Genomic DNA, 24,052 nt, shown 5'->3' with positions numbered 1-24,052 from the left:
ACCCGGTGTGTGCGGTCCCGGATCAACTCCTCACCCTCTGGCAGTTGCATTATGGAGCAAAGCAGGGCTGCGATGTAGGAATTTCGATCTTGGTCCTGTATCTGCTTGGGAATTCCTCTAATCCGAATATTATTACATCTAGAGTGATTTTCCTTGTCTTCATGTTTGACCACAACCTCCTCCAGCTGTCGCTCCAGTGCCTCTATCCTATCCGACAGCACGACTTGCTCGTGGGTCTGCTCAGTTGACACTCTATCCAACCCTTCAATCCGAGATTCCGCCCCTACAACACTAGACTGAAGGTCCAGCACTGCTTGTGTCAGCTCCTCTATGCTCCCGTGAATCTCTTGCTTGAGTTCGAGCTTCAGTTCCGTCAACATGCCTTGGATATCTTCCTTTGTTGCTGGAATCCCATAGGGGTCCCCACCTGGTGAGGACTCTGGGGCGTGGACTTGGGCACTGGTCTGCAACTGGTGTTTCTTAGTGGGCCCTTCTTGAGCAGCCAGCATCTGCTTAATGTTCCCGTAAGGCGGGTGCCCTGGGTGACCCCACCTGGACGTCATAACTACTCAGGCCGGAGGAGAGGAGAAAGCACTCTTTGTGCAGTGGTTGGAGTGCACTCACTCAGAGAGATAGGGGAAGGGTAACTCCTCACCGATCCCTCTATTTGGCTCTAATAAAAGTGTCACAGGGGACTACCAGGCTCCAGCACTATGCCTGGACGGCTAGCTATAGACATTCGCAGGAGGATCTCTTCAGTGTTCCAGTACTATTATTCACAGCCGCGGGCACCTTCCAGAATTGGCCTGCGTGTTAACAGGGCCAGATCTACAGACCTGGCCATTCGCAATGGGGATTGTGTGCAATTCCCACCATGGCGCTGCTCATGATTGCCCAGGATCACTCAGAAAGGCAGAGGAGGGCCGGACATCACATATGACTTGTACTTCTGCCCCCTATATTATAGGGTAAAGGCACAAAACACCCCAGCAAGCTCTCAGTTTGGTAACAGTGGACGAGCAACCAGGCTTAAGCTTTCAGGATGTGATGCAGGCAGGTTCTTAAGTACGTTGTTTCCCAAAAGCCCCCGCAACGGAATGTCCACATACTATGTTAGGTGATAACACAGCTTCTTTATATAAAATAAGGTTTGCTACTTCTGCCATATATATACATATAAATAATAACACTTTGTACTTGGAATACTTATTCAAAGAATAGCAAATATGTACACTCTATGTGGTACCACACATTACTTAAATCCTGTAAAAGATGCACTAACTGCAGACAGTTTTGAATAGGCAGGTGGATTTATAAGTTAGGTGTAATTGCACAGGGTAGGAAAGAAAGGCAGGTTAGGTATGAACAGTGGCAGAATGCTTTCTTTAGACTAGACAAGTAATTCTGAATGTGGAGCCACCCACCTGGGCAACCTGTAAGGGAAATGTTAGGGAGTAACTTACATTCTCTTTTACAGCCCAGTTCAATAATGTTCAATAACCTTGTGCTTTCTTTCAATGTCTCTACCACCCCAAAGTCCCTGAGAGGCCATGGGAGAACAGGATCCAAGATGAATCTGGGACCCCTGGATGACTCCTGAGGCTAGAAGATGCTCTTCCTCATGACAATACCCTTGGTGCCTTGGCAGGCGAATTGGCAGAGTTTCTCTGATTTACTTGACGATTCCCTCCGTCTTTCTGAAGTGCAGCAGTTTGGCTCTTCGCGGTGCTCTCCTTTGGCCTGTGATTTCTCGGACTGTAGAAGACCTGGCAAGGTGAAACTTGCTGTGGGCTCCTTAAAGGCTTCGCATATGAAAGTAAGACCCCTGGGACCCTTCGATGACTTTGGACGGCAATGGGTGCATAGGTCACTTTTGGTGTTGGGTTTCGGAATATCGTGGTTTTCCGACTTTCGGTTCTTCGGTGCTGGAGGCGCAGCACGGACTTGACCAGTGGAGTGGACCTCGGACCCTGCCCAAGTCTGAACCCTCAGGACATCTTCGTTAGCTTCTGGTGGTGGGTAACCCACCGACAGAACTTCCACTGCACCCAACGACTCTGGCCTCTCTCTCCAGCAGGAAAAAGTGGTCAGTGGTTACGGAAAAGATGTCCTTTCAAATGTTCTAAGGAAGTTTGGAACTTTTGCAGCTCTGGCTGTCCAGCAGCACTATGCCAGGGTACCCCCTCTTCTGGGCGGTAGACTGCAACGGCTTTCAGCGGTCGCAAAACTCACCTCCGGACCCTGGGCGACACTAATGGACTTCTCTGGCTCGATATGTCCGGCACTCCTCTTCTGGACTTCGAAGACCCCTTCTCCGGACAGCAGGCACACAGGACTAGCTTCAAGGATACTTTGATGAAGCGCAGCAGCTTTGCACGATGGTCCCTCGTAGCTCTGGGAGAGGTCTCCCTTTCAGGTCCTCTCTGGATCAGTCCTTGGGAGACACAACAACTTTCAGATTAAAGTGAAGAAATGCAGCAGCAGACTTCTCCTCCAGCTGGGCTTCAAGGAACAGCTTCTTCCTGCTCAGCTTCTGAACAAATTGGTTATTGAGAGGTCCCCAGATATACACATCTGTCCCTGATTCACTCTGGCTGAGCCAGGATCAGTCAACCAATCACACAGAAGGGCATTCATGCCGACAGGCACTCAATTAGGCTCACAGGCATTCAGGCCATTCACTCCACCCAGACACCCATAGCAAAGAATGTGGAATGTGGCACGTACCCAGCCTTTCAGCACACTACACTGCATTCATGTCAGTTTCAGTCAGGGCTGTCTCATTTATTGTGTCACACACACAGAAACCAGACACCCACAACAGAAAATGTGAGTTGACTCCCAACTTCATTCACACAGGTCCCACCCCTAGGGTCTACACACAACACCTGGGAAGCCTCCAGTCAGTCAGACAGGAGGCAGCCCCAGAGCCATATATGGTAATTTTGCCAAACAGCCAGTCCGTTGGAAGGGAACAACAAAGACATACAGGGTGTTTCCACCCAACAGCCGTTCAGGAGGAAGGGACAGAGTCGGGCCTTTCTTCAGGAATCCATTGATTCCTATGGCAGGGCCTGGGTGTCCCAAAATGAGGACACTCAGAGCCACTGCCAAGTCAGCATGTAGCTGCCACCAGCCCATACCCTGCTCTGTGGGCAACACACTGGTGCCCAAAAACACACATAAGTGGTACAAGGGTTTACCCCCCCCACCCATGGATGCCATAAGAATATCCCATGTGTGTTGTTCACCAAAAGATAAAATGAAGAGCTGCACTGCCAGAGGTCCAGGCTGGACCTTGGTGACAGAAAACATAGAGAAAACACACACAGGGAAGTGGTAGGACAAGGACGGGATGCTCTGTCCCCCCGTAAGGTATTTCCAGCACCACATGCGCTCCCCACCCCCAGGTCCCCATACTGAGGTTAGGGCAACTGATCTCCCATGAGATATTTCTTGTTTTCAAGTATCAGTCACAAATTTGTTGCTATATTAGAAAATGATGAGTCTTCAGTAACTGGCAATAAACTTAGTCTTCTGTTTATAGTGTTCAAGAAAAATACTTTTGTTCGCCTGTTCGCCTGTTGGAAGCATCAAAAGCGAACAAGCAAACAAAAGCCTTTTTCTTTAACACTATAAACAGAAAACTACGTTTATTGCCAGTTACTGAAGACTCATTTTTGAATATAGCAACACATTTGTGATTGATACTTGATAACAAGAAATATCCTCATACCCTCACAGAAATACTAAACCAATGGGATAACTAAATTGATGGATACAATTGTTAAATCTCTCCTAATGAGCCATTCTGAACACTTAATGTTGTTAGAGTTGAGAGTTTGAAAATAAACACCTTTCTTTTTGAAAAAATACTCAACAAAGACTGGAAAGAAATGTCTTTATTAACAACTGGCATTATTATTACTTTGAACACTTTGGTTGGCACAAAATACAATTATCCCCTCTTTATAAAAGCACTGTCACCAGTGTCAATATCATGCTTGCACCATGGGGTGAGGCCTGGTGTCTGTGAGAACAGAGGGGCATACTGCTGGAGCAAAGCCCTGCAGGTCCTCTGCTGCTCCGGCATCAGATCTGGATAGCGTTGCACTCCCTCCACTGAGCCATCCTGAGGGCTGCTATGCAGCCAATCAGGAAGGGGCTCACTCTCATCCTCTTCTTGCTTTGAAGCTAGCTAGAGGCCGGAGACTTCTCATCTTCTGTGGAAAGGCTTGAGCCTGTTGACATGAAAGACTTGAGGGGCTGTCTCAGGAACACCCTTGCCAACCAGAAATTGACCTCACCCATCTTGGAGATTATCCTGAAGGGTCCAGTTCACTTATCAGTCAAAGCTTGAGGCTTGGTAGGCTCCATCACAAGGATCTCCCGCCCAGGAGTCCAATCCACTTGTGAGGCATTAAGGTCATGCCAGTACTTGTTCCATTCCTGGCTTGCCTTAGGATTTGCTATTGCCTGGCCCATCATCTGTGCCATCCTCCTGAGGCCTAACACATAGTCCCCCACTTGCTTGGCAGGACCTGAAGGGGTGGCTTCCTAACCTTCTCGTATTAAGGCAAGGGGCCCCTCTCACTGGATGTCCAAAGAGGAGCTTGAAGGGACTGAAACCAACACCCTCCTGAGGCACCTCTCTGTAAGCAAACAGCAGGAGATCACATTTCGTCCTTTGGGGCTCTACCAAAGCACCCAACATGCCCTTGAGAGTTTTGTTAAACCTCTCAACCAGACCATTGATCTGAGGATGGTAGGAAGTAGAGAATGTATATGTTACACCACATTCCTTCCACATAGCTTGCATGTAACTAGACATGAAGTTGGTTCCTCTGTCAAAGATCACCCCTTTAGGAAATCCAACTCTGGTAAAGCTGCCCTGGCACCCACCTTGTCTGTTATAGTCCAAAAAGGTATAGCTTTAGGGTACCTGGTGGCATGATCTACCAGGATGAACCGGTGTCCACCTGATGTGGGAGGGTCAAGTGTCCAACAATGTCGATGCCCACCCTCTCAAATTGGGTGCCAACCACTGGCAAAGGCTGCAGTGGGGCAATGACACTGCCTCCAGTCTTGCCAGACAACTGACAAGTGGGACAGGTTTTGCAGTGAGCGTCCACTTCTGCTCTCATTCTGGGCCAATAAAGGTAGGCTGAGAGCCTTTGCTTGGTCCTCTTGGTCCCAAGATGACTAGCTAAGGGCACCTCATGCACCAACTGCAACAGGAAGGGCCTGTATACCTGGGGTACAGCCAACCTCTTGACTGCTCTTGGTTCAGTCTGGGTGGGCTTGCTGTAAAAGAGCTCACCCTCCCAATAAATAATAAAGGTCCTAGGGACTTCACCTTGTGCCTGGGCCAGTTTTCTTAGACCCTCAAAAGCGTGGCACTCTCTTTGACCCTTACAAAAAGAAACCCTAGAGGGACCACCTTCAGCCAGCAGGTATTGAAGGTCAGGGTGATCCTCTGGGTTGAGTACCTCTCCCTGATGCGGGTACTCTGGCTCTTCTCCCTCTGAACTGGAGTGGAGTCAAGTGTCACCACTGAGCGTAGTCCCTCGGGAGCTGGGACCACAGTGGGTGCTGCAGAAACAGCAGGAACAGAAGGAGCCCCCTTCACAGAGGTGGTCTTACTCTTACTCTTGGGTTTCCACTTTGGCTTGGGTAACTGACTATCAGTCAGACCCTGTTGTACCTGTGATCTAGTGACTGCAGCAGCAGTAAGCGGGAAACCATCTGAAATTAATCCCATCTTGACCAAGTCATTCCTCAACAAAATGTTGGCATGCAGATTGTCCTGAACCAGGACAGGAATCTTTGCTGTTTTGTCATCAGTATGAATGGTGACTAGGGCTACAGGCGATAATTTGGGAGGCCCACCAGCTAACCTAGTGGTTCTCAGAGTAGCACCGACATAGTCCTCTGGCCTGAGCAGGGTCATGTCCACCACTGTCATGCTAGCCCCATTGTCTCTCAAACCAGTGGAAGGCTGGTAATTTCTGAGGACACTTCTCACAGAACTTCTAGTGTGCTGTGGTATAGTAGCCAGTAATTCTGAGTACTGGTCCCAGGCCCCAAGGGACACTAAGGAAATCTCTACAGGAGCACCAAAGGTGATTCCTGGAGAAGAGGGGAGGACAGTGGCCTCCACCTCAGGCATGTAGTAAGGGTAGGTCAGGCTGACAGTCTGGATACCAAGTGTCTTACCTTTACACTTGGGGGTCACCCTTTCTGTGGTCCAAGGCCCCACAGCCCCAACAGGTACCAGGAATGTGAGGGACTGAACTGGATCCACTGGGAGCCTGCTTTGCAGCAGGAGCACCACTACTCTTGCTCCCACCCCCATGAGACGTATCCACGCTAGATTTTTGGACATTAGAGGGAGAATGTTTAGATCTTTTTGGATGTGGCTCCTTCTTGGACTCCTCAGCCTTCTGAGGGGTTCCTTTCTCTTTGTCCATTCCACTGGGATCCTCAGGGGACACCCTGTGGGAGACACACTTATCGGCCAACTTAAAGGGATCCAAAATATTCTGGTCAGCAATGTAGTGACGCAGGTCTGGTGAACAAGCTTCAGAAAAGTGTTAAGAAAAAGGAGGTGAGACAATTCACAAAAAGACTTGGCTTTGTAACCATCAACCCATCACATTATATTCATATGTCCAGCACTCACCCAATCAGCCCTCTCTCTTCTTATAATCCCTGAACCATTTAAGGTGTTTTGCCAAACTCAGCAATCAAAGCAGCTTCATGCACTCATACTAGATTCTTTCCTCCACACTCAGTTTTAGAATACAATCATCAGCATCATAGATACCACAAGCAATTTCAAATGCTTCTATCCATTGGAGGATATCAGAACCCTCCACATACACACCAACCAAATCTTTCATAAACTTGGTTGCTGGAGACCTGACACACTCAACTGTTTTGGCTGAGCTTTCCACCTTAGCTTTCTCTAGCTGGAGACTTTGATGTTTGGTGTCTCTATCTTTGAGTATTACTTGCTGGGCCAACTCCTCTTTCTTTAACTCAGCTTCAGTCTCTAACTTTTTATATTGAAAGTCTATACTCTTTTCTTTGTAGCTCCAATTTCAAAAGTTCAAGTTTCAGGGCATTCCCCCCGAAAAGCACTGCTGGGTTTTGGAATAAAAGTGACTGGAGAGGTGGCAATCCCATTTGCAACATCTTTGAGCCCCCTCCCCTGGCCCGCATTTTCATCACAATCTGTCTGGTAATCCACAAGGGCAGCTATAAGCTGTGCCCTAGACTTAACTTCAAACACATTTTATTTCGCTATCTTCACAAGCACTCTGGAGAGCCTTTAAGCTCATCCTAGTAATTTTACCATTTGCAATAGTTTCCATTTCCACGGCGGGTGGAGCAAGAGTGGTTTACCGTGGAGTCTTGCTGAGCACTGAGTCTGTTTGCCCTATCTTTTACTGCCTGGAAGCAGAGCATACTATTAAAACCCTCAGAGGCGCAGCGCAAGAGTGGTTTACCGTAGTTCTTTGCGGGACACAAGGACATAAAGTAAAGGTGAACCTTCATGTGTGAATTCTTCCTCCCTCAATTAGCCACACATAAGAACAGTAGTGAGGCATACCATACATTGCCCAACGCAATTACAGATGTTTGGTTTAAGAAGCCTGTCGAAGCACTCCTACAAGTCGCTCCCGGAACAAATGCTGGAAATAGCCAGTGAAATGCCTTTGCCGGCATCACCTATAACAATTAGCAATGAGAATTCAAGTCCTCCTCCCCCTGAGCACCACTCGGATAGCTTCAGCCTCCAGAATGTAGTTACGTCAGAGCAGGCTAACCTCATGAATGCTGGGAGTTATGAGCTTAATACAGCTCAAATTTGCATAGATCGAGGGGGCAGGGATGTCAACGCAGGAAACAAGGAGGAGTCAAGATCAACTGCAATAAGACCAGAACAAGGGCGTGGACAAACAGAGGTGACATCTCCAATATTCTACATGGGCTCTGGGGACGACGGCCGTGCAGCCAAAATGAGCACCTCTTATGCCTCCACACCACAGTTGCCCTCCAGACGGAGCTCATTTTGTCCCTGCATGCGGCAATCGGCGACCAATGAACTGCATGCACAGACTGCATTATCCTCAATCAACCAGGTCATTACTACACTAGTGGGCCTGTATGAAGATCTAAAAATGGACGTTCGCCAACACACAACGGTGCTGTTGGACATTCAAAACAAGTTAGACCGTATGAACCAAAAACCTGCAAGTCCTGAAATACAGTTGCAGGAAGGACCCTTCCACAAAGGGGATGGATCTAACTCAATTAGTATAATTGATTGAAAGAGAAAACAACAGACCCACCTCTTTTGATTTCTTGCAGCAGAAACTCTCCAATAGGCGAGTGGACGCCTCACCAAGTGGTCTTTATTTTTGACAGCATGGTGCTGGAAGCTGCCAACAATGTGGTGCAACATAAACAGCCTCCTGCCGTCACAGCCCACCTCGCTGGCGGCACTTTGGTCCTTCCCATGGTCCTTCCCTCGGCAATGGAAAAAATGGGAGCAGTTGGATTGGACACACCCTTCTATAGTGGCATCAGCAGTGAAGTTGTTATCAGGAATGGTCCTGCAAAAAGGGGAAAATAAATAAAGGTAAAGGTAAAGGGACAAAAAGCCCCACCACACAGTCCTTGGTGAAACCCACGCAGCATTTAACCTTACCAGAAATACTGCCCGGGAGAAGGAGAAAACACTCTCCTGTCCAGTGGAGATGGTTGCCAATGAGCCAGACACTGACTCAATAATCATGTATGCTTCGGACGAAGAGGGTGGGGTCAAAGGCCGGCTCCATGAATGCAGGTAACTGGCAACGAGAAACTCCAACTGCAAGGTTGCTGAGGAACCCGCACTGGCTATCGTCCCAATAATGAAATCGACTGTCTCGCAGTGTGGTGAAGCGCCAAGCAATGTAAACACTCCTCTGCATGTTTGCAACAAAAGTGCAGCCGGCTGCAGCAACGAGAGACGCGGTAGTAACTTGAACAAACCACAAAACCACCCAAAGGGACACTAACACATCACACTTGCTGACTAACATTATTGATGATCGACCAAATGTATATGTCTGTTGTGTTGGTCACTGTGGACCCAACGACGGTACAGTGCCGAGACAAGGCTTTGAGGGGTGCCATGGATTTGTCCAACATAACTCATTACAACACACACAGACTAACAGCAATGAATTGGGGGACAAACCCAGGCTTGACATCATAAGAGGAAGAAAAGTGTTGTAAGGCCCTGAAAATGGCGGCTTGGAAACAAAGGCCCGCATCGGCTCCTTTTGGAGGGCTAACTGTACCAAGACGGGGTTGGTTCTGAACCGTTCTGCAGTTTTGTCTCTGTTCTCTGAAATTGGCAACCTGAGTGTTATATTGACCAGTGACATTGAGAGTGTGGAATTTGTAGATCAATGCCACACTGACAGAGTAGTGCTTGGATTCGAATCCAGAGAGGTGTTTGAGCTAATACTGAAGGAGGCTGAGACACGCAGGTGACTTGGATCTGCCATTAAAACCATGGACATGACTAGGGATCCACACATGATGTGGAGTGCTCTCATTATTAGTGATGAGCATCGCCAAGATAACACTCTTTCGCAAAAAATCACTAGCACAATGAATATGGGCAAACAGGACAGGAGGGGGGCACTTGACAGAGTGCCAACTGGACTGGTCCTGGGTGGCAGTGACTCTAGAACAAAGTCGTGAATCACAAAAACCTACATGTAGGCCCTAGCACCCCAGCCTTCAGATTAGCCACCTGGAACACGAGAAGTCACATGCACCTCTTTACTAATCCATCTGTGGGGCTCGTGCTGAGAACACAAGATTTAATTTGTCTCCAGGACACTTGGTTGATGGAAGCGCCCGCAATGGATGGTTTTACTGTGACAGCACAACTGGCAAGCAACGGTGTGAGGGGGGCCGAAAGGGGGCCTCGTGACTATGTGCAGATTTGATAGTGGTCTAAAGTTCATAAAAATACATGATGTCAGAACAGGTTTATTGGCCACTGAGTGGGAAAGCCACACTGAACTGATGTACTTGCAACTCTTAATGTGTAATATCTACTGGCTTGAGGGCATAGAACAGCTAGATTCTTTTATTGAAGACCTGACCACCTTCTATTGTCCTTGGGGATTTCAATTCAGCATGCTTTGACATAGATGCAGATGTAGCCTTATCATCTAAGTCGAAAATTAGTGAGAAATTTGTGACCCATATATTCTGCAAAGAGACGGATCACAATAATCAACTCCACAGATTAAGTTTTCATCAACTCAGCCTCATTAAAAACCTGCCTTACAGCCAGATGCTAGGCATTAAGAGGATTGCCAGCGACCCTGAAGATCACGAGAAAGAGATCAACATCATGGGAGATGAATTTCTAGCATATGGTTACAAACAGGAGGAAATCATCGCAGCAACTGAACGCCTCACCACACACAACCCAATGCCACACCACAAAATGGCCGGAAGAAAGAAAAATACATCTCCCCTTCGGTATTTGTCTCTCAATACACCCTACAAAGCTGCAGAATAAAATCAACTATAACAAAGAACTGGAGAACATTAACCAGTGATTCAAGAGTCGAACAATTGTCCATAGACCCACCTGTCTTTGCGTACCAACGCAGCAGGAATTCGAAAGACTAGCTTGTCAAAACCAAATCAGTAGACCAACAGACTACAACCAGAAGAAAGGGAACTTTCCCTTGCTTACATTGTAGAAATTGCGGATTCGTGACAAAGGGTGACACAATCATCCCAGAATAGGAGAAAAGATTCAACTTTGCAACTACGCCACGTGTGATACATCGAACATTATATACACAATCAAATGCCCTTGTGGCATGTGTTACATCGGACAATCAAAACAGCAGGTTGACAACCAGATGGAATGAACATTTGTACTGCATAAGGAACAAGAATATGAACTCTGCGGTTTCAAGACATTGGATAGAAATGAGTCATAACATTAGTCAAATCTGATACCAAATAGTTGAAACTATATTTGGACACACTGCACATGAAAATGTGGGACTTAAATTAGACTAGCGAGAGACATACTGGATAGACTGTTTAGACGCAATGACCCCAGGAGAAATTAATGAAGAAATCAACTTCTTGTGTTATATATGAATAATGAATCATCACACCGTACTGATCGTAACAACAGAAGTGGACTAATTTCGTCCTTAGGAGACATTCTAGTCACATGCCGCTTACACTTAATGCTAGTTGCCCATTACCCAGATTAAGTCTCATGACCAATTCATCCTTCAGCTCCCTTATGGATCATACACAATTCATGAACATAACCCCAACTTGCCTTTGCTGTGCAGATGAAGTTAGGGTACCTTTTGCCATATTAAATTGCATATTGACTGGACCACTAGATCAACGCCTGCCCCCTTGTCTCACAGCAGCCCATCCACCTACAGTCCAAGTCTGTTGCCCAAAAACTGCTTCCACACATATTGTTCCAAAGATTGGCCAGCTGCCCATACCAGCACTACCTAATCGCGCCAACCATAATATGGCCGCCATCCCGTGTATCCGTTGCCATGGACACACGGGAGGCGAGGCGCACATCCCGCCACCGTGTTACCGTACGCCAGACAGCTTGTTGCCAGACAACGGTGGTCGCAATGTAAACTTAGCCCCTGAGGTTCCGAAAGCGGACACAATGCATGAACATAGCCCCAATTTGCCTTTGCACTGCAGATCGGGTTAGGGTATCCTTTGCCATATTAAATCGCATATTAACCAAATTGGCTCGACCAGAAGCCCGACCTCCACCTACAGCCCAATTCTGTTGCCCTAGAACTGCATGCACATATATTCTCCCATCCATTAGATGGCTGCTCATACCGACATAATCTAATCGTGCCAACCATAATATGGCCACCATCCCGTGTGCCCGTTGCCATGGACACACGGGATGCGAGGCGCACATCCAATCACCATGTAACCCTATGCCAGACAGCTTGTCGCCAGGCAACGGGGGCCGCAATGTAAACTTAGCCCATGAGCGTTCGAGACCCGCAAGATCCTTCCAACCCTGCACGCTACAGCGTAGCACGCTTCCCAGCGACAGGTATGTTTTTCAATATAACCCACTTAGTTTGTAAATGACAAGCGAACATCGCGCTTTCCATCAGCAGAGAGAATATATATTAACACCCAGGTTCTTACCTTTGTGGTTAAGGACCACACCCAGATGGTTAACTCCATGATATTAGATTTCCAGGTAACTCTTACCATTCTTTATATCGGGATAATCTCATTTATACAGCAATATGGACTTGACCTCTATTCTAACAACATATTATCTTCTACATAGATCTTATGACCTAAGAAGCAACCAGGTAATTATTTTTACCACTTGAGTACTATGGTTATGCATGGCAGCAACATATACTGACATACACGTTATTTTCCCTTTTTTTCTTTATCCCTTCTTGTGTGGAACGAATATGGAAAAAGCTATATTATGGGTATGTACTTATTCAAACATGGTAACCATGCTCCTCTGAAATTAATTTTGTGTGACTATTGCTTCCATTGTATGTATTACACTGATGTTAACTGTTGATTATATTTATGTACATTTGATTTAAGATACATGTCACTTAGCCCCGAGGACGGGATCAGTTCCAAAATGCATTGGCTCACATTGCCTAGACAATTATCTGGAGATGCATACTGCTTTTGATAAGATTAAAGATCTGGAAGCTATCTTTAACTAAGCGATGCTTAACTTATTCTTAAGATATTCTTGAAGAATACACAAATAACTAATAAGCATATATACAGCTTACTTTAAGAGCATCTGGTGAGCATATTACCGAGCATAAGGTCCTTCGTCTGTAACATGTCATGCAAAGGATGGGATGCAGTGTAACTCTTACACCAAATAATCAGACCGACTCAGGAAGTTGGCAAAGTCCCATTCAACTGTTTTAATATCAATTGTCTAAAACAGGGAGTTACAATGGACATCGACAGACATTTTACATAAAAACATACTTATATACTAGAAATGTGTCATAAGCGACGTCATACTATGTGGTAAATAAGAAAATCCTACGGGGGATTGTGGTTGCCTCACGGGGAACATCTAAGTATACTTTCTATACAGGGTTGGGTTGTGATAGGACATCTACTGTCAGGTGGACTACTTAAGCCTGCCTCTAGTGCAAGCCATCCTCAACACTTATTAAGCACACAGAATACTATTGGCTCTTAAACTATAAGGCCCTTAATTATATGGCCCTCTACAATTGGTTGGCACACTTGTGCAATGCCTGGAACATTCGGCTCCTTAGCAGCACATAATCTTATACCAAGGTGCCGGGAGGTGGACTTGACTGTACTTCCGCACCTAATTAGCCCAACATCTCTCATCGTCCATGCCTTCTGCCATGAACATTGTCTTTGAACTTGGCCTTGCAGTGTATTCTCGTCTGTGGGAATATAAGGGAGTCTGGGCACACGCTTATCACAGTTCTCTAAATGAAAATGCATGCAGGTTAACTAGCAAAATTCTATTAAGTCCATGAATAATTTGATTAGTATCAAGTATTTTTATTCATATCTTGATTTATTCTCAAGATCAACACGAACAGAGCGACACATGTTTTGACCAGACGGTCGTCCTCGCAGCAAATTTTCCCAATTTTCGAAATTCCTGGCAGAGCATAGTCTGTACAATTCTCCAGGATTGACAGTTCTGTTATCAAATAATCCGTATGTTCACGGTTACAAAAATGTTCTCCTTATGAGGTAATGATTATAAATGGGATCTGTCCCAGTTCGTGGCTCTATAATGGGACATGCTTAATGCACTGCCCGAAGTTTCTATGTAAAAAGGCGTCAATTGTCGTTCTAAAATGTCATGCTGGCTCCAATGCCCTTAAGGGTCAAAATGCGGCAAACGCGATATGGCGGCTTAATTTACTAGTTCAGCTACCTGTTCTGTTCCTTACATGCGAGTCAAATCCCGCAGTGACTAATCACAGTTCTGCTCTGCATCCCCAACTCCTTTTTCCATCCTTGGCTCATGTGACAGGAGACCGCAATTCAGCCCATTTTGTAGCAATTAATTGTCTTGAATTAATAAACTTGGCACTCGTGGTGTTCTTTCTTTGTACCTTAACAAGGGATGATTCAGCATCTCATGGTGTTGCCTTTGAGAATCGACGACCGGCATTGGCTTGCTCCGACTTTGATACCAGGCAAAAGACTGCTACTTCTTTGCTGCGATACACGCAGCTCTTGATCCTTCTTTCTCAGTGGGTTTGAACTTACTAAAGTTATATATATGGGACCCCCCCTATAACTTTTCCCCCCTGCACGAAACCTCACCCAACTTGCTGAAATAATTTAGAGCCGGTCATGTACTTTTTTTGCAAAGTTTAGTGAGAATTCCTCCAGGGTGAGCAAAGTTATAAGCTGCTGAAAAAGTGCTCTTCCTATGAGTTTAGCAACTTAACCATACTACACGCCCACTACCGCAGGCCATGAAATATTTATGATGAACAGGAGAGAGGGGCGCACTCTAGTTCCCTGCACAGTTAACCTACTCAGCCACTGGTGTTCTCCTCCTACCAGTTTCTTTGCTCTTCACATCATCAGGGAGGCAGTCTTAGCTTGCAGCTCACAGCAAGTGCATGTGTTCACAAGCAATGATGATTCTGCTGCAAGGACTTCTGGTAGCTGTAGTAATCAGGCTTCCAAGGAACAAGCTCACACTCCGGTTTTTCGGTTTTATCTGTAACCATAACGTCCCTGTAACAACGTTTTTCCATTGAATTTCATAGGTTTTTATTAGTGCAATTTAACCATAACGTCCCCTTAACTATGTTTTTTCATTGAATTTCATAAATTTTTACTAGTGCAACTTAACCATAATGTCCCCTTAACTATGTTTTTTTCATTGAATTTCAAAGGTTTTTATTAGTGCAACTTAACCATAACGTCCCCTTAACTACGTTTTTCATTGAATATCATAGATTTTTACTAGTGCAATTTAACCATAATGTCCCCTTAACTACGTTTTTTTCAGTGAATTTCATAGGTTTTTATTAGTCCAACTTAACCATAAAGTCCCTTTAACAAAGTTACTTTATCACATAGCCGGTCCCAGGTGGACATGGCCACTTTAACACAATTTTTCATCTCTCGCAGTCAAGACCAGTAGCCAGGTTGTGTGGGTCAAGACCTTATACTATGAGCCGGACAATCTGGCCACTGCCCATGGCCACAGGCTATACCGCAGTCGCCAAAGGTATATCACTATTTTTTGTACCTACATTATGGCACTTGTCAAAAAATAAAACACAGGCACATTTGCAAAACCATGCTTTCAGGTCCTTGCCAAACCTCCTTACAGGAGTTTGCTTGAAATCTGCCCATGTTTTTTTCTCAAAAGTGTCAAAATCTATGTACATACAATAGTCATATAACTTAGCCCCCAACTTGACAAAAGCCATTCAGACTTTACACAAATATTCAAGGTTGGGTCTATAATCTTTCTGAAAACTTTTGTCCACATTCGTCAAACGGCAACAAAGTTATAAGCCATCTAAAAATGTTGAGACCCCCTCTAATTTCGTTCCCTCTTAAGAAAATCCCACCAAACTTTGCAAGAACATGTATATCTAGATTTAAAATCGTCTTGCAACCTTTTGTGCAGATTCATCAATTGGCACCACATTTATAAGCCTTTACATTATTTTGGGACCCCCCTAATTTTGCCCCCACTTTACAGAATCCCACCAAACTTTACAAAGCTTTGCAGCACCAGGTCCAAAATCGAATTCCAAAATATCATGCAGCGTCATTGAGTGGTGCCAAAGTTATAAGCCATCTAAGAACTGCTCCTGAACATCTGAAGTGTCCCCGAACTTCACAGGAGTGTTTGAGAACATCCGGACCATGTGCAGACTTTTAGGGTGAAAAAGACCCGTTTTTTGGCTTCTTATTGCCATATGCCATCCCATCCACATCACAGCTCAACTCCCCAGAGATTGTTTGATAAGTTTGATAAGTTTGACAGGTGTAATGTTGTGTATTTTTATATGTTTTTACCGCAATGTCTGCGGACAAAAATGGTGGGCGTTTCCAGAAATCTGTTGCACTTCACGCTTTTCACCATCCAATCAGGGGGCGCGTCCGCAGACATCACGTCACCCTCTAGACCAGGCTTGTCCAACCTTTTTGAATATGGGGCCGAAGCATTAACTTTTTGTCACCCAGTGGGCCGGCAAGCCAAAAGTCAACAACCTCACCCAAAGCAGTATATTAAAAAGCGATATTGTGTGACCTTTGACACAATAGCATCACAGGCAGTGATAGCCATGCAGTCCCAAGGATAGCTTTTGGTGTCATGGGCAGTGATCAAAGGTTAGTTGCTTGTGATTTATTTCAGTGTCTATGTGTTAATATTTTTCTGAAATAGTGGGGACGACCGAGCTACAAGGTTCTAGGGAGGGTTTGGGGGGGTTTCCCCCCAAGAATTTTTTTTCAAATATGGGGTTGAAATGGTGCATTTTACAGCAGAAAAGGTGACCAAAAAGCCATAAGTTTACAATCAGTTCTAAAGGGGAACATGAACATTCCATGTCACCAACAGCAGAAAAGAACATTTTACAACACAACACATTTTAATGATCAATGTGTCCACAGTGTAAGACAGCACTGTCACTGATGTAACACATTGTCATGCTGGTTGTACCCAAAATATGCCTCTGTAGCACCATGTCTATGCTGGCTTTTCCCAATTTAGGCGAGCATTGTCCTGTACAAAGCATGATTGATGCTGCCTGAGCATGTGCAGTGTGCCCAATACATATGGCAGCTTATCTCTGTAATACACATTACTTCTGTGGTGATGAAAGAAGCATAATTCAATTCAACAGATAAAATGTGGAAAAGCGATCACCCAAAGGTGAACCTAATTGAAGAAACGCAATGTGAGCACAATCTAAAAGTATGCAACCTAGCAGGCCTAGTGCACACTTTACCTTTTCTTTCACCAATAAATCGGGGGGAGAGCGCGAACGCAGTCCCCCACTACCAGAAATAATGCAGTCGTGTATCCCGCATTTGGGGACATAGCAGGGGTCAGCAAATCCGATGTGCAATGGGTAAGCCTCACCCTGGGAGATCTGCCCTTGAGATCAGATTCTCCCCTGCCAGCTAAGTGAGTTGCATGCAAGAGGGCAGGGGTTGGGTCAGTTCTGGGAAGCCCCGCTAAGCGAGGGTGAGAAGGCAGGCCCTGACCCAGCCCCAACCCCCCAATCCCCGGAAGCTCTGAGCGTCTGCAGAGCTGCCTGTCCCGCGTGTAGTGGGAAGCTCCAGCAGGCAAAGCCCAACAGAAGAGCAGATTGTAGCGCAGTTCCTTTCTCCCATCAGGCGCTGCTCGGCCCGAGATTTGTATAAATAGCAGGATGGCTCGAGCAGGCCTGTTGCAGTCTGCCCACTGGCCTGTCGGCCCCACACGGGCGCATGGCCCTCCTGAGCGTAGCTGCTCAGTGCTGGCCCCATTGACACCATCATAATCATCCTGGACCTCGACGCTCCACCACCCCTGAATCTCAGAGTTCTGCTCAATGACAATGCTGAAGCTTTGACATCTTTGCCGTTACCATATGTAGTGTTGTGTCAGCCGAGCCTGCACAGCGCCAAAGACAAGTATTCCCTTGTCAGGGCCCAGAGGTCACTGAGTCTTCCAGTGCCATCCACTTGGCATGGCCTGCTGTTCCCAGCGTTTTCTACCCGCAAATCAGCACCACTGCCAAACAGAACTGCATCATTGGGGCCCATCGCTGCTGCTCTCCGACTTGACCCCAGCCCAGTGCAAAGGCACACATGCTTCTTATCTGATGCTGAAAAGCCTGGCTCTGCTGAGATCCGAAAGACAGGAACTAAGGTATTTTGGGAACATAGTACTATTGTTTTTTTTGTTGCAACTGTATCAGCTCACACCTCTCCTGAAGGGTATAGGCTGCCCTCAGACTGCGCTACCAAAAGAGTGAAAATAAGTTATACCTGTTGGGCTTGCCTGTTTTACTTTTATGATTGGGATCACTGCTGCATGGGTATTAAGCGCGTTATAAATAACCTATCATATCAGATCATATCATAGATCAAGATGATAAGCAACTTCCAGAAACCTTGGCAGGTGGTCCACTGAGGCCCATTTGCAGGTTGCAGTGTGTTATTGGGGCACTACTAGGGTAACATATTGTGCTGTACATGTATTCGCCATGCTTTGATACCCCACTGGCCACATCTATAATGTCCAATGTACTTGGTATAATGCATGGACATTTTCATCACTCCGCACTGTGCTTAGAGGTAAACGTAACTGAGGTCCCGCTGTTCTTCTTTGTCTCGAGACGAGGAAAAAAAGCACTGCAAAGGTTAAGTTTCTCAGCTTCCACTCGTATTTTCTCCAGAGCTGCAGCAACTATTCGAAGTGTACTCCGATCCATTTTGTGAACAAACTCAATCCACTAACAAAAGAAAACTTTGGTTCCCATTGATTTGGATTTGGATTGTGTTTCCTTTCTATACATTTCTGGAGAGCATTTTTTGAAAGGTTGTTTTTGAGTGTGTAGATTATTTGCTATTGCCCACTTTTGCCGAATGGCAATTTCGACAAAACATGTTTTGCCGCATTTTTTTACGCTTTTTTACCAAAAAAATATAGATGATAATTTTGGGTAAGGTATATAGAAAGTGAGGGTGCTGGGGTTCTGCCACCGGTTTTGTGGTAATAAAAGCAATAAAATTGACCCAAATGAATGTGGCGAAATTAGCATTCGCCATAAAAAATGCAGAGAAAGTTTATTGATGCGATTATTTATGTGTCCACAGGTGATTCACAGCATGGCTGGGATTTGTAAGGGGGCCATGGTGATTGAATCGGGTTTACTGGTGAAAGGATGGTGATCCAGCACAGAGCGGCTCCTTTTGTGCCAATGTTTCCAAGTCTCCCCCCAAAAATATTGTGACTGATGATGCTGATAGCAGTCCAGTAGAGTGAGTGTGCGCTCAGAATTCTCATTTGTCTTGTTCTTTTATGTGTCCCGAATAGAGCACAGAGTAGTTTTGCGCACAGGCACATTTAAAAAAAAAAAAAAAAAAAAAAATGTTTTTTCTTCTTACTCAAGCGTTGTCCAACTTACGGCCACGCGGGCCACATAAAATGGCTTGGCGGGCCGCTTTGTGGCCCGCGGGCCATATGTTGGACAACCTTGCTCTAGACCAATCATATGCCTGTCCGTGGACCGAACAGGGAAATGGGTCCGCGGAACAGAGCCGCCAGATATCACAAATTCTTTTTACCTACATGTTGCCTGTTTTTAAAAAAACTACTGGATGGATTTTCATCGAATTTACAGAAACACGCTTTTGGGACCAAGCCGCTGCTCCTGCTCCAAATTTGGTGAAAATCCGTCCAGCGGTTTGGGCTGTAGGCGTGAGCAAAGTTTTTTCCATTCAGTCTATGGAAAAAAAAAATGTGGGATCCCCCTATAACTTTGCCCTTCCTTGACGAAACCTCACCAAACTTGCCATAAAAATCCAGAGCGGGCCATATACTTTTTTTTGCAAAGTTTGGTGAGGATTCGTCCAGGGAGAGCGAAGTTATAAGCCGTCCAAAAAGTGCTTTTCTATGGGTTTAGCAACTTAACCATAACTACACGGCCGCTACCGCAGGCCGTGTAATATATTTATATATATACATGTACATACACTCTTGTGTGGCTGGTACCACACATGACTTAAATTCAGTAATAGATGCACTAACTGCAGACCGTTTTGAATAGGCAGGTGGATTCTTAAGTAAGGTGTAACAGCATAGAGTAGGAAAGAGATATGAACAGTGGCAGATGCTTTCTTTAGACTAGACAAGTAATTCTGAGTGAGGAGCCCCGTACCTGGCCAACCTGTAAGGTAACATTTAGGGAGCAATTTATGTTGTCTTTTACAGCCCAGTCCAATAATGTTCAATAATCTTGTGCTTTCTTTAAAAAGTTCTACCACCCCAATGTACCTGAGAGGCCACTGGAGAACTGGATCCAAGACATTACTGGGATCCCTGTTCGACTCCTGAGACTAGAAGATGCTCTGCCTCATCACAGTATCTTTGGTGCCTTGGCAGGGGAAATTGCTGAATTTCTCAGCTTTACTCAACGATTACTTCTGAGGATGGAGCCCTTTCGAAGAAGGAGCCACTGAGATGCTGAGTCCAAGAATAAAAAGGAACCAAAGTCTTTCTGGAGTGCAGCAGTTTGGCTCTTCGCAGTGCTCTCCTTTGCTCGACGATTTCTCTGCTGTAGAAGTCCTGGGAAGATTAAACTTGCTGTGGGCTCCTTAAAGGTTTGTCAGATGAAAGTAAGACCTCTGGGTCCCTGCAATGACTTCGGGCGGCGACAGGTGCTTTGGGTGTCAGGTTTCGGAATATTGCGGTTTTCCTGACCTCTGGACGGCTTCTGGTGACCTGGGCTAGACCAATGGAGTGGACCTCAGACCCTCACCAAGTTGAGACCCTCTGGGCATCTTCATTGCTTCTTGTGGTGGGAAACTCACTGATGGACCTTCTACTGCACCCAACGACTCTGGGCTCTCTCCGGCGGGACAAAGTGGGCAGTGGTGACCGCAAGGATGTCCTTTCAAATGTTCTTAGGTAGTTTAGAACTTTCGCGGCCCCGGGTGTCCAGCAGCATTATGCCAGGGTACCCCCTCTTCTGGGTGGTAGACTGCAACGGCTTCCAGCGGTCACGAAACACACCTCTGGACCTTGGGTGACACCAATGGATTTCTTTGGCTCGAGATGTCCGACACTCCTCTTCTGGACTTCGAAGACCCCTTCTCTGGGTGGCAGGCACACAGGACTGGTTTCCAGGATACTTCGATGAAGAGCACCAGCTTTGCACGATGGTCCTTCGTAGCTCGGAGAGAGGTCATCTTTGCAGGCCCTCTCTGGATCAGTCCTTGGGAGACATGACAACTTTCAGATAAATGAAGAAATGCAGCAGCAGACTTCTCCTCGAGCTGGGCTTCAAAGAACAGCTTCTTCTTGCTTCAGCTTCGACTTCATCTTCTGAACAAATTGGTAAGTGAGAGGTGCCCAGATCTACACATCTGTCCCTCATTCACTCTGTCTGAGCCAGGCTCAGTCAGCCAATCACACAGAAGGGCAGTCATGCAGGCAGGCAGCCAATCAGGCTCACAGGCATTCAGGTCATTCACTCCACCCAGACACCCATAACAAACAATGTGGATTGGGGCAAGTACCCAGTCTTTCAGCACACTACACTGCATCCATGTCAGTTTCAGTCAGGGCTGTCTCATTCATTGTGTCACACATACAGAAACCAGAGAATGTGCGTTGACCCCCAACTCCATTCACACAGGTCCCACCCCTAGGGTGTACCCACAACCCACAAAAGCTTGGAAGGCTCCAGCCAATCTGACAAGAGGCAGCCCCAGAGCCATATATGGTGTTTCCACTCAACAGCCATTCAGGAGGAAGGGACATAGTTGGGGCTTCCCAGCACTTTGGGAAACAAGGTAAAAGGCAATAGAAACTAAGAGGCCACAGTGGCCATTTTGCCTTCTTTCAGGAATCTATTGATTCCTATGGCAGCGCCTGGGTGTCCCAAAAATAGAGGACACTCAGAGCCACTGCCAAGTCAGCATGTAGCTGCCACCAGCCCATACCCTTCTCTGTGGGCGACACACAGTTTCCCAAAAACACACAAGGTTACAAGGGTGACCCCCCCCCCACCCATGGGTGCCACAAGGATATCCCATGGGTGTTGTTCACCAAAAGATAAAATGAAGAGCTACACTGCCAGAGGTCCAGGCTGGACCTCAGTTGCAGAAAACATAGAGAAAACACACAGAGAAGTGGTAGGACAAGGATAGGAGGTCCTGTTCCTCCATAAGGTATTTCCAGCATCACAGCAGCAGAGCACTTCTCAGTTCAGATCAGGTCCTGCAGAGCACTGGGGCTCTGCGTGTGCGACACGGGTTTCCTCCCATTGGCTCCTTACACCGTTGACTGGTGTGCCCTTGGGCTAACGGACGGGACGGACCCAAGGAGCACCACCTTCCACCATTTTGGCTGCCGCGCAGGGAGGGCGTTCATTCAGTCGGTGGAGCGGTTACCCAGGTCTTTGGAGCCATCCAGCCACCAGAGTGGGTAAACCGATGGGGGTCAGCCAGGGAAGCCGAGTCCCATCAGGCGCCTGTCGCTGCTGCGGGTGTTGGGCCGTCTGCTCCCGCTGTCACCGGGTCTCCTACTCCCACCCGTGCAGTCTTCCGGCTGCTCTGCCAACAGATGGGAGCCACCTCTCCGTCCGCACTTCGTTGACACTTGGGTAGTGGTTCCCTTCCTCAGAACTCTGATGAGCCCGCAGCCGTCTCGGAGTCCCCACAGGGCGGCGGGAGCCACAATCTTGGCCATGAGGGCTTCATCAAGCGTCACGGTGGACCAAGTCTTCAAGCTGCAGAGCCATCCCAGGGTGGTCCTCTGGGGTTGGGGCTAATTCAGATACATATCCCCCCACCAATTCATATCTGTGGGGGGTGGCACTAGCATAGGAGTCTTTTGTGGTCTCAGCCGACGGCACCAGCTTCCACACTGTTCACCGCTCGGCCACCCCCTCCCTATATTACGTTTTTTACATTTATAATTTGTGTTGCAATCATTTTGCCAACAACTGTCTCTGATATGTTTCTTTCAAGCATGGGTGTTACTCATCTTTTCACTTGATACGCAATTGGTGCTCGTTGGCCACAAAAGGTTGGGGACTCCTGCCTTGAAGTATTTTGGAAAACTGAAGACTGATGTAGCAATTGTGTCGGTTTAGGTCCCTTCTGATTTTTCTGAGTAAGGGTGCATGGCATGTTACATGCCTAGAATTGGCCCCAAATACATAGCTTGAACCATCCCCCATACTACGAGTGTGTGGGGGGTGGCACCGTCTCCTTTTTTTTGTTGTCAATGAGCCGGCACAGCTATGGCTCACCTGCAGTGTCTGCTCTCTTTTGTCACAAATGGCACAGAAAACACTGAGTCACAAGTACAGGCCAAGGGTTTTTATTTAGCTTTGTGGGCCCTAGGGAAGTCCCTCTCTCTTGGGATCCGTCCCTAACCCTGGCATCCATAGCCCCACTTTAGTGCTACTGATCAATAACCCCCTACTCTCTAATAGCACGCTTAGGTTACTGGTGGTTCCCGAAGTGCAGGCTGTCCAAACTCCCTCAGAGATGTCCTAAAATGTTCTACTCTAGTCAGTTGTTACTCTTCTCTGGGACATGGTGAGTGCCCTTCACTTGCCCAGTTGGACTCAAGCTCGTTGACACCCACACACATACACATCTGCATCTCTATTCGCACGCACTCTGTGACTAATCTGGACTATTCGTCCCTTCTCCCCAGAGGGAAGCCACCCCCTTGTAGGCTAGTGAGGGGAGTCCGCTCAGCAAGACCCTGCCTAGGAGTCTGGGGAAGTGGCACCTCATTGGGAGTGACTCACCCTTAGGGGACAAGGACCTCCATTCCCAAAAGGAACTCTCTATGCAGGACATGTATCTGCATATATGGGACGCCTTCCATCGGAAACACCGTCCTCCTTCTGTTTGGCTAAAGTCAATGTTGAATCCAGCATGCCATCTGAAGGAAAAAAAAATACTGTTGGCATGTTGAATTCTGTCTTCATAGGGCTTTGAAACCACTACAAAGCCCCGTTGTGTCACTGCATAGAAACAGCTGCTAGATTAGCCCACGCTGCATAATTGGCGAAAGGTGACTGCCTGCTCAAGTGCAACGCTGTATTCTTCCAGCTGGTGGCGCTCGAACACTAGTGAATCCTCCGCCAAATAGTTGAACGCTGTCCCGCCGTTCCTCTCATTCCTTGGAAGGGAATTCCTTCTTCCTTGTCCTTAAGTGTGCTCACCCAGCCCCCGGAAACAG

At 46.7% G+C, this 24,052-nt stretch overlaps 1 non-coding gene across 1 annotated transcript; it reads right to left on the bottom strand.

Moving 5' to 3' along the window:
• Positions 1-17,105: 17,105 nt before the first annotated feature.
• Positions 17,106-17,267, bottom strand: LOC138505300 (U1 spliceosomal RNA). Its single transcript, XR_011280114.1, has one exon. It is a non-coding gene; the product is annotated as a U1 spliceosomal RNA (small nuclear RNA).
• Between the last annotated feature and the right edge of the window lie 6,785 nt (positions 17,268-24,052).

This window comes from Ambystoma mexicanum, chromosome 11 (genome assembly GCF_040938575.1).
Source record: "Ambystoma mexicanum isolate Mex_15411 chromosome 11, UKY_AmexF1_1, whole genome shotgun sequence".
NCBI lineage: Eukaryota > Metazoa > Chordata > Amphibia > Caudata > Ambystomatidae > Ambystoma > Ambystoma mexicanum.
This window is presented reverse-complemented; position numbering and strand designations above follow the sequence as displayed.